Source organism: Rhagoletis pomonella, unplaced genomic scaffold (genome assembly GCF_013731165.1).
Source record: "Rhagoletis pomonella isolate Grant_MI unplaced genomic scaffold, Rhpom_1.0 Rhpom_scaffold_01103, whole genome shotgun sequence".
NCBI classification, from domain to species: domain Eukaryota; kingdom Metazoa; phylum Arthropoda; class Insecta; order Diptera; family Tephritidae; genus Rhagoletis; species Rhagoletis pomonella.
The window spans coordinates 3,907-18,041 of record NW_023459657.1 but is presented as its reverse complement, the minus strand read 5'-3'; the positions used below and the strand labels follow the sequence as shown (position 1 = coordinate 18,041).

Here is a 14,135-nt window from a genome sequence, read left to right as displayed (position 1 = left end):
AAATTAATATTCTTCTAATTTTTTGATCTTATTGTTTTAAAAAGAAAAATACTCATAATAAATATTTTTAATTTTTTTTTGATATTTATTTTATTTACTTTGCTGTTTCTTAAATTAATTTTTAGAGCTTATTGTTTTAAAAGTTTTTTTTTCAATTATTTCATTTTTAGAAGGTTATATTTTTTGCTCTTAATTCTTTAATTCTATAATTTTTTCATTTTATTTTCTTTTTTAATTTTTAGACTTTATTGTTTTAAAAATAGACATACTTTTTTTAAATTTCATTTAATTTGTAGGGACCTTTACTTTTTAAAAATTTGTGTTTTTAAAGTTAGTATTCTAGGATTAAAAAGAAAAATATATGTATTTTTTTCATTTCATTTTAGGAACTTAAAAAGAGACAATATATATTTTTAACAGACTTCAAAAATATATTTAAAAAGAGACAATATATATTTTTAACAGACTTCAAAAAGTGAGGACCACCTAAGCCGATTTCTATAATTCTTTTTTTTAAAGTAAAAGTGCTCTTGAAAACGCTAAAAAACGCTAAGACCTCGTAATTAGCAGATCTTTCCATTAGCCTTTCGAAAAACAGAAAATAGCTTGCAAGATAGTTGCCAGAATTGACTTCTGTTTTTTCGAAAAGACTGGCGAGTTGAAAGACAGTTTCCAGAATTTCACCGTAGGTTTCATAAAGGGATTTCGGAAGTAGAGCATGCATGCATACATACACATCGTCGTTTAAAGTACAAAATCGCGTGTCGTCACTCTGCAAAACCGCGTAACTGACATTTGCTGCTAAAAATTGGATTTGCTTACACAAGCTCTTGGCTCAATCCTTATGCATTCGTCCTGAAATATACAAGCCAGAAATGCGATTGCTTTATAAAAAAAGAGAACCATTTTGAAATATTAGTGTTTTTGCTCTCTCTAGAAAATAATTTATGCAACCTCACATACGCGGCTTTGCATTTTGTTGATACGCGGTTTTGTACTTTAAACGTCGATATCAGCTTGTAGTTGAGCAATCTGGAGCTTAACTGCCTGGCATAGAATTATTAATCTACACATTGGGGTTTCCAAATTTACTTCCATTTTTGATCACAGTCACAGCATGAAAAAGCAGATATACATATGTATGTACGATGATTGACTGCCCTTGTAGACATCTTTCTTCTACATACTGTAGTAGGTATATACATACATACATAACTATGTAGGCATATGCTTACAAGGATCTAAGTATTCACTTGAATTACTTACTTATGCACGTGTCAATAGATATATGCTTCTTATTACGCCATTTCTGTCGAAATTCTTCTAACCATAAATTGCTATAATCATACGTTTGCACTTTTTCAAACTCGTGGCCACGCGAGTTTTGAACTTTGTACCACATATATGTACATACATAGTAGATTTAAGTACGAGTATGTATGTACATACATACATATGTATGCACATTTCGTAGACGCTTCAAAATTACGATGACTGATGAAATCGGAACTCTCTTTATTTAAAGAGTAATAATACACTTCAGTCTGCAGTGCAATGACTCATAAGAAATAAAGTGGAAAATTGTGATTAAAAAGAGCAGACATGAATATGGACACAGACATGTACGAACTGTACGTACATATGTATGTATGTCAGGCCATAATTTGCAACACTAATTTTTTTCAGTGTGCTTTTTTTGCCCATTCATTCTGCAAACGATCCACTGACTTACTTATCATTCGCCCCCCAACTCAACACAGTATTTCGCTATCACAAAAGTTTGTATGTACATTAGGGTGGTCCAAATATGCACGAAAAAAAGTAACAACAAATATTTTGTGATATAAAATGGTTAAATAAATAATTGGATATTGTTATTAGAAGTCTCTTGAAGAGATTCCGATCGAAAAATTTCAAGAATTTCATACCATTTCCACGAAAAGATTTGTTTCCCATATAAAATACAGGGAAAACTTTGAGCGACCTCTAAATATTTTTTGATTTCAAATTAAAAAAATAGGGGTACACTTTTTTCGATATAGAACAATTCCAGGGGGTGAGAGCATTAAAATTCCGACTTTACTTATTTCGGACCAGTCTAATGTACATGCATATATGTAGGTATGCAACTGTCTGCGATGTTGTCAAGTCATACAAGTGCATGCAGATAAGATAGCGAAATTATACATACATACATACATATATGTAAGTAAGTATGTACTATATATGTGGCCAACACCAGGCTGGGTCTGCTGGCGCTTGCCATCGTTTGATAACTGTTGGACATGTACTAACACGATCTAACTTATCTTTTGTTTTATTTTTGCACAATGGACGTTGCACACATTCACATGTACACTACATACACAGCTTGGCAAATAGACAAATAAGCAATCAAATAAACACTCAGCCTGTGACGCAAGGCCAATGACGAAGCTAGTTAGTCGCCATCAGCCAGGTTGATGGAATGGAATGGCGGCAGAAGCTAAAGCGGAAGCGAAAACAGCCAACCAAGCCGCCAATATACAAGTACAACAACTTCTACGTCACAGTCCATAGTTCTATCGCGTAGTGGAGCTTATCAGAAAGTGTTTGGCGTTTGTGTGGCTTTTTTTTTTTTTTGCTTAGAATGCGGCGTACTTAATGACACACAAAACAAACAAAACAGAAACTGGGACAATTGGTAACTGATGCATACATACATATCTACATACGTCAATGGCGGGCGCATATTTGCATGTGTATGTGGTTGTTGTTGTGGTTGTGTGCGTGTTTTATATCCCACTTGGCGAATAAAGGGGAAAAAAAACACCTACGCATTTTGACAGTTGCAAATGACCTCAGTAAAAGAAGCAAATGCGTATTTATTTATAGCCGGATGTGATTTTGATTCGACACAAAGGGATTAACGGAAATACATACATATGTACATATGTATGTACATACAATATATATGTAGCTCTTTATGACTTATATCAGTTTTAATATGTTTATGCAAAATAATAGATTTTTCTTGGCAAAACTATTTATGTGAGTAATAGTTGGCCGAGTTAATCAAAAAAAGTACACTCATTGTAAAATATACATTTTCTTTTACTTAATTGAGATAGATACCGGCCACTAGTTCAAAGGAAAATCTTCAAACCCAATTTTAAGTTATTGCTGCTTGTTTTCACTACTAAAAGACAATAAGTTGAAATGATTATTTTTTAAGTCCAATTCTATAGTCTGTAGCTAAGTTCAAGGTATATCAAATTAGGTATTTTTTAGAAGCTCTCATTTAAAATGCAATGTTTCTAGGTGCATGGGTATGTATTAGAGGGCTGCATGAATTCATTCAAACTTCTAGCCAAACAGAGTAGAGTAGATTTGAATATTTTACTTCACATACAAAACACTCAGCGTTTGGAATTTTGTAAGTTATGAATATACATTTTGTTTTATATTTTCTACCTTCAAATGGAAGAATGTGAATGAATGAATGGAAAACATTCAAATCATTCAAACTCATTTCGGTAAAACTTTTTTTCTACAAACAAGTTTTTTCGTATGTAATAGGAGCGCAGCAATACATACATACATACATTGTATGTTTGTACATATGTGCATAGAAAAAATATTTTTGGATATTCATACAAAAAATTGTCATTTATTTCAATTCAATTTATTTTCACTTTGTTTGAATATTGTGATGTCGACACAAACATCAGAACAACTATTCACTCAAATTCAAAAAAATTTTAAGCCAAAATCATTCATTCGTTTTGTATATGAATAATTCAAAAGCCGTTTTGAATGCATTCATGCAGCCCTCTAGTATGTATTAGGGCAGGGACTATCCGTATCTTCCGATATCCATTGGAAGAACGAGGAAGCGGACGTTTTAGTCAGGAATGTTGCAACTTCAACTGTCACAGGGCCTGAGCCTTTCATTGAAGTGGGCGAACAGCTCAGGAACGAGAGAACACCACTGCAGAACCATCACAGAACTTCGCGAAGTCAAAAGCTTACTGGAGTGGTTACCATGTCAAGAGAAACATGCTTCCAATTAACATGCTTAAAGGGAAATTGGGGACTATCACCACCATGAGACACCGCTTACTAAGAGGACATCGTTCTTGAGACTCAGGTTGGACGAGATGAGTGGACGAGAGAAGATCTGAGACTAAATGTGGCCAGAGGATGAGGGCATATACTCCCCGCCCTCAGAAGCTCTTCTAAATTTGTTGGAAATTGTGAGACTAGATGAAGTGTTGTGAATAATTGGGCGAGCAATAGTTTAGTTAGGTCGCAGTACACACCTATTACTTTTTGTATATATTTATCAAGTGGTTATACACGCGCGTTGGCATGTGAGTACCTTGAGCAAAATGCAACTAACGGTGTCTTACCCGAATAAAGCGATATAAGAACAGCAATAATGAGGCTTTAAAACTACATGGCTCTTGCAGCCGGCAGAATACCGACTGAGCCATTCAAAGCTAACGGCATATAAGTATTAGGATCACGGGTCGTATACGTAATATCTGTACATTTTTATGCAACAAAACGTCCAGATTTTCTAGGAGATAATCATCGGTTTGCCTCATATTCTGGCAAACGTTTAATTTGATACTAAAACTGACAGAATAAGTCCATTTAAATTTATTAAAATTAAGTTCTTTACATGGGTTAATAACACCGGCACAAAAAACAAACGAAAAATATGGCAAGAAGTTCGAAATTTTCGAAATTTTGGAGGAGTACGAGGCAAACGGACCTCAGATTCGGCACACAAAAAAATGCGGTGCGTGCTTTTAACCAGACTCACCTACCGACATGTATTTCGATCCACTGAATCTGAATCTGAGGTCCGTTTGACTCGTACACCTCCCAAGTTTCGAGTTAATTGTGAAAATTTTGATGAAGCAAATACTGCAATATGACTGTCAAAAGAAAGAGATTTAAGAAGGCTTTAAGCCGAAAATTTAAAATTTTAATTCAATTTTATTGATAAGATAAATTTAATATTGCAATATTGGTATCAGACTGAAGAGGTTTAGAAAAATTTACTGCCGAAAAATGTAATTAAAATAAATTTATTAAATAAATGAAATACGTATTAAAAACGGGTACCAAACAGCACAAAAATACGTTTAAGGCGCAGCAAAGAACGCCGTTAACAAACAAAACAATAACGTTAACAAATAAAGTAAAATATTTTAATGCGGGTATTCAGCGAGAGAGTTTTTACCAAATCTGTTTCTATTTGGAAAACATTTTTGGTGAGGGTGGGCAACAGTTTTGAAATTTAGTTGACAAATTAAATGAAATTCTACTAAATAATATTATGAATGTGAAAGTTTGTGAGTGAGCATTAGCACGGATCAAAATGTATAAATTGGACATGTTTTGGTCTATGCGCCTATGGCACAGAAAGATTCTACGTGTAGTTCTAAGAAAATTTTCGGAAGAAACCAATGATCTAAAATCAATTTGGAGTTTACCAAATTGCGCATATAGGTTTCTTAGAATTTTGCTGTAGTGTCGTAAAGAAAGGCTGAAAGTTTGTATAACAGCACGCTGTGATGGGTTTTATGGTATGAGGAATCCATTTCTGCACTTTTCTTTTTTCTTTAAACTTTCACCAGCGGGCGCAAAAGTGACACATTCACATTTTCTTCGAAATCTATTTTCGCAATTTGATAAACTCCAAATTAATTTTATACCCACGGTTTCTTCGGCAAATTTTCTTAGAATTACACATATAATCCTCCTATGCTATACGCGCACAGTCCTGAACTGGAACTGGAATTAACATATAACATAGTTTTTGAAAAGGGATGTCACCTGCTTAAAAGGTTTAATTCTACTTTAAACTTTAAGCTCGCCGAAATTTTAAAGTATGGATGCTCATCAACGAGATTTAGGAAAGCTTTATAACGAAAACATGTTTAGCAGAATTAAGATTGCGACATATTTGAAAAGTTCAATTCAAATTTTCAATAAGTTGAATACAGTATTACAATATGGGTGTCATACGAATTAGATTTAAAAAGCATTATTTTGAAAATATTTTGAAGGATGTTGTAAGTTAAATAAAGTCTTACAAAACTGATGAAGCTTTGTTTCGAAACTGTCCAAATTAAATTTAATCAATTAGTAAAATGAAACATTTACAAAATGATGTCAAGTCAAAAAAGAGATGTTTAAAAATGTATTTCGAAAATACTTTTACATGGGGTTGAAAAGTCTAATTAAATTTTTACAGTTACTTTAATGAAATATATTAAACAGGTTGAAAAAAGCTTTATAATTTTAAGGGGGTATCACCTGTATAAAAATCAAATTCAAGTGAAAATTTGCTAAATACAAAACAAAGATGAATGAAATATTTCTATAAGACATTGAGATGAAACAAAGAGTGTTGGTCTTTTATTCTGACAATTTATTTTTTTTTTAAGGTGGGGGTATAATGTAAAAAGTTTATTTAAGTTGTTTTTTTTTACATTGAAATAACAAATTCAGTTGAAATTCGAGCCTCTTTTTTAAATAAAATGTATTATCTTCGGTGATATAATATATTTTCTCTTTTCTATCATTTTATATCATAACGTTAAACCGAACTTAACGGGGGCGGAAGTAAGCTACATACTTCAAATGCCATACGCCACTCTTTCTCCTTAGCCTTCGCATAAATAAATGAAATACACATTTGGCGCTTACACTTTTGCTTAGTGCTTTGTCGAGCTTCTTCTCCAATTTGTGGCGTGCGTTTTGACGGCACGAACGGCAAATGGATGAGGATGAGTATGAGAAGCTTTTTTGTAGCAGAAATACACTCGGAGGTTTGCCATTGCCGGACGAGGGGCGACCGCTATTAGAAAAAAAAAACAAACTGTTTTCTAATTTTCGATGTTGCTCGCACCAGGGATCACTCGCATCCAAGTCCTTCGAAACGGTCTTGCCACTCGGCTACAGCGTAAATACTGTTAGATTTCTTGATAACTGCCAATATTAAGCAGGTTACATGAAAAAAAACTCCTCCATCCACAAAACATTACAAGGCAAAAATGCGCATAAATCTTTCTAAAAAAAATCCACTTTCACATTTTGAGTGACCAAAACTTTGGCTCGACTGCATGTCCACGGCGTTGTCAAGCTTTCAAGAAAATAAACAAAGAACCAAAAAAAAAGTTAAAATAGATTAGAGTGCAGCTGTCACATTTTCACTTAAGCAAACTTGTTTTGCTAAAACTGAGCTGTGACCTAAATATTCGCATCAGCAAAAAAAAAAAAACAAAAACCAAAGTCGAGCTGAAAGGCTAAATTGTCAAAACACTAATACCTTACAAAAATGTAAGGTCAACACTTCCGTCAATTGCGTGTGGGATTTATTTTATATGTATATTGCAATCCCTTGAGTTGGAGTTTACGAGTACTGACTAAATAACTTAGCTGCTCGCATATGTAATTGAGAGTGTGTGTGCGAACGAATGCGAATGTGTGACAAGCTTTGAGCAATAAATACTCGCCAGTCAATATGTTGAAAAGTCCATAAATCATTTGTGTGGTGCACGCACAAACATTTCCGAACTTACGCCAAATGCGGCGGTGTACAGCGGAGGGGGTGTGGTTGGACTCACATTTCACTCGAACAAAGTTTAGCCATTAAGACGAACGCATTTTAATCAATGAATTATTGGCATTTTCTTCCATCATGGATGCAGTTAAATTGATAAATCCACCAGCTTACAAGCCATTACAATTGTATTGCATTAACAGTTACGAAATGTTGCAAATGCTGCTGGAAGTTTGCTGGCAATTTTGTACATTCCCCAGCTGTTCGACGGTGTTCTCCTTTATTTATTTGTTGTGCATTTTATTTACGTACATATGTAGTATGCAAGCATCTTCTTCTTCCCTCATTTTATATACATACATTTACATCATTTATTATTCAAAATTTATTTATTCTTTACACATTTCATTGCGCCTGACTTTTGTGGCACAAGACACACGTGTGCGCCGCCGACGAATACAACGCGCTACACCTGTTTATTGCACCAACAGCTGTATATGTATGTTTGTGTGTGTGCTATGTAGTTTGGCTTCTGAGCCTGGTTAATCTTCCGCTACTCATGCAGCAACCAACTATAGCTAGTATGTATGTATGTACATAATCATTCGACGCTTCCACCAAAACCACTCTATCAGCGCATCAGACAAATGCTTGCTATGAATTTATAAAATCTGCAACAAGCACAAATCGGCGGAAATATCTACTTGACTTGGAAGACACAATAATGCACTTACACTCTGTGAAATAAGTGCCGGCAGCTTTGAAAGAGAGACCAACATTATCTATAACGAGTAATTTTTAAGCAAAAAACAAAACCGACTTCAATGCTCATATAGAAATTTAGGAGTGCCGTTAATGTTTTCATGATCCAATGATCGGATCTAAACCACATTAGTATGGGACCACCTCTGAGACTGACTTGGTGCAAAGTTATGCGGTAACATACATAAAAAAAAACTATTCCGACGAATTGATAACCACCTCTTTTTTTTTGTAAGTCGGTTAAAAGTGTAGCCGTTTTCTTTGTAAAACACTTGACTCAAAAATTAATGAACTGATTTCAAGCCAATATGAAGAGTACATAGGCTATATTTTAATCCCCTCGGTGGCGCAATAAGTCGACACATTCTACATTTACATATTTTGATGAAACTTTAAACAAATACTGGGGGTGAGACGATAAATTTATTTACGAAAAATATATCCGCTAGGTGGCGCTAAAGTCGAGATACTCATAAGATTTGTATTCACCGAGCCGAGTTATTGAGTAAATACGTATTTATGGTCCGAATCCAAGTTATGGGGACACCAAAATATTTTCGCCTATATATTTTTAAGTTTCCTAGCTGGCGAGATGAGGATTTCACATCCGCATGGAATAGGGGTTGAAGAATACGATAGCATATATAACTCCATTCTTTCTAAAGTCGACTTAGGCAGTCATTGCTTGTGACCACAGGTTTATGCTTCGACTTATTTCAAATCTAATGCAGTTAAAAAATTGTTGTCTATGTACATTGGTGATGGACAGAACAGAGGAACCGGAACCCGCAGAACCGGTTAATTTAGAGAACCGACCGGTCCGGTTCTTACAGTAGCCGAAAAACGGTTCCGGAAAACCTGAAACTCGATTACAAAAGAACCGAAAAACGGCTACGAAGGAATTGGTTATTAATCTCAAAATAACCGAAAAAATAAGTACGAAGAACCGAAAACTGGTTCCAAACGAACCGAAAAGCGATTCCGAAAGAATCGGAAAATGGTCTGAGAATGGCCGAACAAATAACTAAAATGTATTGAAAACCCGTTCAAAAGGACCGAAAACAGATTCTACAAAACCGAAAATCGGTCACGAATTCGGTTTGTTTACGTTATAGTTATGGAGTTCTGAGTTCATGACTGACCGCCAAGTCAAAACATTTTCAATCCAGTGAGTTATAGCAGGACTTAACCAAATGGAGTTAAGAGCCCCCAATATAACACCAATTGTGGAAAGCTACCTACATATACAAATATATATCAAGGAAGTCACTGATGGCATACCTACTACTGCCTGTAAAGCATAGCTTTTTATTGCAAATTTAATTAGGTAACCTTATAAAAATCGTCGCTGACGTGAAGAGGGCCGTAGATCTTGTGTAGAATAGTTCTCTTGAATGCACCTAAGACTTGAAAAATTTTTCTTCGACATCATCCACTGCGCCATATAAAAAAAAAACGGTTCGTCGAGGGAGTGGTCTGCTTTTGAATTGCATACAGGGTCCACAGAATTATTCGATCTTCTGGGAGAAAAATAAACAGAGGAATTTCTTCTTTTGTCCTTACACACTTTTGAGACCAATAAATATTTGACAGAGTGTACAAGCTGAAAATACCGGCCGAAGATTACGCAGTTACAATGCAGTGATCCATGCAGACAGTTGAACAGTTGAGCCAGACCAAGCGGCTGGACTAGCCAGCATACAAGCGAAACAAATAAATTTTGAGGATAGAATGTGCAATGTTGAGGCGGTAGAAAACCCCACAACTAAAGCAGGTAACGTATTGGTATATGTACAAACAAATGTACTTACTTACTTGTGTATAATAGCAATAATGACAACAACAAACTCGACTATAACAGCAACATTGTAAAATAATAAATAGCAAAACGGCCGACTCTACTCGACAGCCAACCCAACACAGACAGACCTCGTTCGTACGACAGGTGCGTGCGTGTAAATAAAGTCAAAGCCAACCAGACATCAATTCCAATGGCCAGCTGCTGGTCAGGTGAGCGGCCAGTCGGCCTCAGTCCGCTAAGCAATCAAACGGCCAGCCAGCCGGTCAGCAAGTCAAGCATACGAACTTAATACGAGCTAACTAAAGGTATGCGGCCAACGAACAAATGAACAAATGATTAAATAACAACAAAGGCAACAACTATATAAAAGGCCACAACTAAAATAGAGTGAGAAAAAACGAATTGGAAAAAATTAATACTAATCGAAATAAACAGTGCCAACAAATCAGCAGAAATAAGGGAAATCTGCGTAGACAGCGCGCGGTAGCAAATGGATTGGTAATAATAATAATAATAATAAGAAGAAAATTAAAAAATTTAAAACAAGTATGTTGGCAAATAGAGTGAGTGACGCGTCGACTCAAGATCGGCACGCGCAGCTTTATGGTGTTGGTGCCACCACACCACTGTTGCCGAGGCTGAGGCGGATGGCTGCTGCTAGTTCGGGCTAATGCCGCTGCCGCTTGGAGATGTTGGATGGTGTCGTTGTCGTTGTCGTTGTCGCTGCTGGAGACGCTGATGCTGAGGATGGCAGCCGCATAAAACTGGTATGGTTGCATTTTTGTGTATACACGTTATTATTTACTCACAATCAGTTTTTAAATATTTCGAATTGTTCAGTAGTAATCAACAAACAAACGGACAGTCAAACTTGTGAAAAAACGCAAAAAACACAAAATTTATGTTAAATTTCATTTGGCATTTAGAAATTGTGCGCTTGCAAATTAATATTGATAAAAAATCCGAGATTTTATATCTACTAATTTAACGACGTAAACGATAAAAATATGAGTGTTCCTAAAAAATTTGGCGATGTATTATAAATTGATTACAAAGTGTAATTTTGTATGCAAATAGTTAATTAAAATTTTAATGTTCATACAGTGGAAGCTTGTACTCCTAACGCCATTAAGGCGCTAAAATTGAGAAAGGGCCCAGTGTGCGTCGAAGAGAGAGATACATAGTAGATGGAGCCGTTGAAAAATACATTTCTGGCCACGTAAACCTTAGCACCACTTTAAAAACGATGAGGTAGAATTTTTCAAATTAAAAAAAAAAAAACAAAATGAAAATCAGGGACGGATAATAATCATTATTTTTTAAATTTTAACCAAAAAAAATCAACAAGTGTCCGTACGTCCTACTGTAATTTACAATGATTTTTAATTTTGCGAGTTTAATCAATAAAGATTAAAAATAAAAATTAATATTTTAATTTTAATTTTTCGATCAGAGGAAATTATTATTGCTTAATTTTTATTTTTTCGATCAAAAATAATGATTACTTTATGATTTTAATTTTTGCGCTCCAAAATAATAATAATTATTGAATTTTATTTTTTCACTTAAAAATAATGATCATTCAAAAAATCTCAAAAGCTATACCAGCGTAATTTTCGCTCTATCCTTTTCAGAGGTAGGGAAAGCCCCAAATTTGCAGGTCAAAACTTCAGACCATTGCGTCTGTATGGCCTTTCCAATTTTATAAAAATCATTATTTTTAAGTCGAAAATAAAACTCAGTAATAATTTTTATCTCTGAGCAAAAAAAATAAAAATCATAAAATAACACAGTGCAACACTGATTTTGGGGCGGCAAATGTTAAAGCTATTTTTAATAGACGTTTTTGTGCTTTTCAGCTTAAGATTTTGAGAAAATCGAGGTCAAAGTGATAAAAGCTCGTGTTTTTTGCAGTATTGGAGAAGCTCGCGTTGTTGTTGCGTTGCTGTTTCCGCCCTGTCAGTTAACCGTGAAGCCCAGCATCTGCCAATCGGTTCGTTATGGGCTTTTCCGGATGGATGCTGGGATCCTGTTTTGACAATCTAATCTAATCAGTCTAGCTGTTAGTTTTTCGAACTTTCTTTTTTTCTAAAAAAAAAAAAACATTTTATGCTGTGTACATTTATGTTTTATGATTGCTTTTCGAAGAGCTGGGATGCGATTTTTGTAGCAACATTGGCCTAGACTCCCCTCACGTCTTCCGCAGATGGCGTAAGTCTCAATGCAAATATGTATGTATGCCAAGATGTCTCCGTGTTCGAGTCGCAAAATTCACACAGATCATTCAACCATATCCCCAACTTATTCAGAATCCCCCTCAGTCAGCATTATTTTGTAAGGCTGCCTCTTAATATACAAAGTTCCTCTTTTGGAGGGCTGATTAGATGTAGAGATCTCTTCTTAACCCTCACCAAAACTTTTATACATATGTATGTATGTATGTACATCAAAAAGTAAAATAAAATCAGCTGCGGGGTTTGAATATTTCTAAATTATTCCATCATAGATTGAATTCCGCACAAAATTTTCTTTTAAAAGGTAAAGTTTATTTATGTATACGTAAATATTTGGTATTTGTTAAGCTGGTAGGTTTATATACATATATGAACATGTATTGCCATGTAGATATATTTGCATAATATTGGCATGCTAGTTTTGTTAAATACTCAATTAGAATACATTCATGCATACATATGTATATTTGTAAGTAAGTTCATACAGATGTTCACACAACATGCATATCTAAGAAGCCAGTATATATGTATGTAAGTATTCGCACAAACAAACCGAAATTACTTTTTTAAGTAAACAAATGGCAACAATAATTGAATGTTATTAAGTTTTATGTATGCAGATGATTATTTGCAAAGCTGTTCTGCAAACATGTATGTATGTTCATTAGGGTGCACCACCAAAAAAAAAAGCTGTTGCTGTTCCAACGAGTACTATAAAATTTATATTTTAAGACTTACGACAAAATATTTCGGAATAATGTTAAGACTTACGTGAGCTAGACCGACTTGAAAATAACTCCAGAAATCTCATTACTTTGATTTCGTTGATAAAACTTTTAAACATATTTATACAGAGCTTTAAGCTTAAATCCTTTTATCATCTGAGGTGATTTTTCAGGAAAAAAATATTTTTAGAACTAATTTTATTTATTAAATTAGAGTTTTGCAAGTATCTTCAAATGGGTCCAGCTCACGTAAAGCTTAATATTTTTCCGAAATATTTTGGCGGAAATAAAATATAACAATTAACAAACGTTATAATTCCAATGAAAAAAGAGAAGCGTTTTTTATTATTTTTTATGAATATTGATGCACCCCAATGTACATTACACCGTACCACCTTACAAACAAACAAAAAAGTTCGACGTATACCCCAGAGCCTGAAGTGATTTTCAAGGCTATTAAAAAAAAAATTGTTTGCCGAACATTTACATTTTTCCGGTGACACCTATATTCGGTAATAACTCGAATAATCGAAATAATTCCTCAACAAACGTTTAATGGTTTTTAGTGGTCTTTGATTTCCTCTCTGGTGGTGGTTTCCTCTCTGGTAGTTCAGTAATAAAACGGTTGCTTGAGGTCAACGAGCTTTGGAGCAATAGAATTCTGTCTTCGAGACAAAAAAACATCGATATATCACACATTGAGACCCGTCTGTAAATGGCGAAGATGTGACGAAAAATGTAAAAGCGACCCCTAGTACGGCCCAAAAAAAAAAATGCTTGCAATTGCCTTGCAAAAATACTTTAGACTCAGAGATGTAGGCGAACTTTTTTCCTGGTAGGGTCTAATGTACACACATATTCACATACATAAGTATAGTATGTCTATAGTACATATTTATGTATTTATGGAAAGTTCCAACATGTACTTATGTAGTTACATAAATAAATTCTTACATTCATATATGTATGTATATGTACATACATGGGAACGCACATACTGAAAGCAAAAGTTTCCTAATTCCATTTAATGCCTTTGAAAAGTCATTACTCGC

At 34.5% G+C, this 14,135-nt stretch overlaps 1 long non-coding RNA gene across 1 annotated transcript; it reads left to right on the top strand.

The window, feature by feature from the left end:
• The first annotated feature begins 10,017 nt into the window (after window positions 1-10,017).
• LOC118751950 lies at window positions 10,018-11,164 on the top strand. Its single transcript, XR_004994614.1, has 3 exons — window positions 10,018-10,097; window positions 10,152-10,622; window positions 10,687-11,164. It is a non-coding gene; the product is annotated as an uncharacterized LOC118751950 (long non-coding RNA).
• The last annotated feature ends 2,971 nt before the right edge of the window (window positions 11,165-14,135 follow it).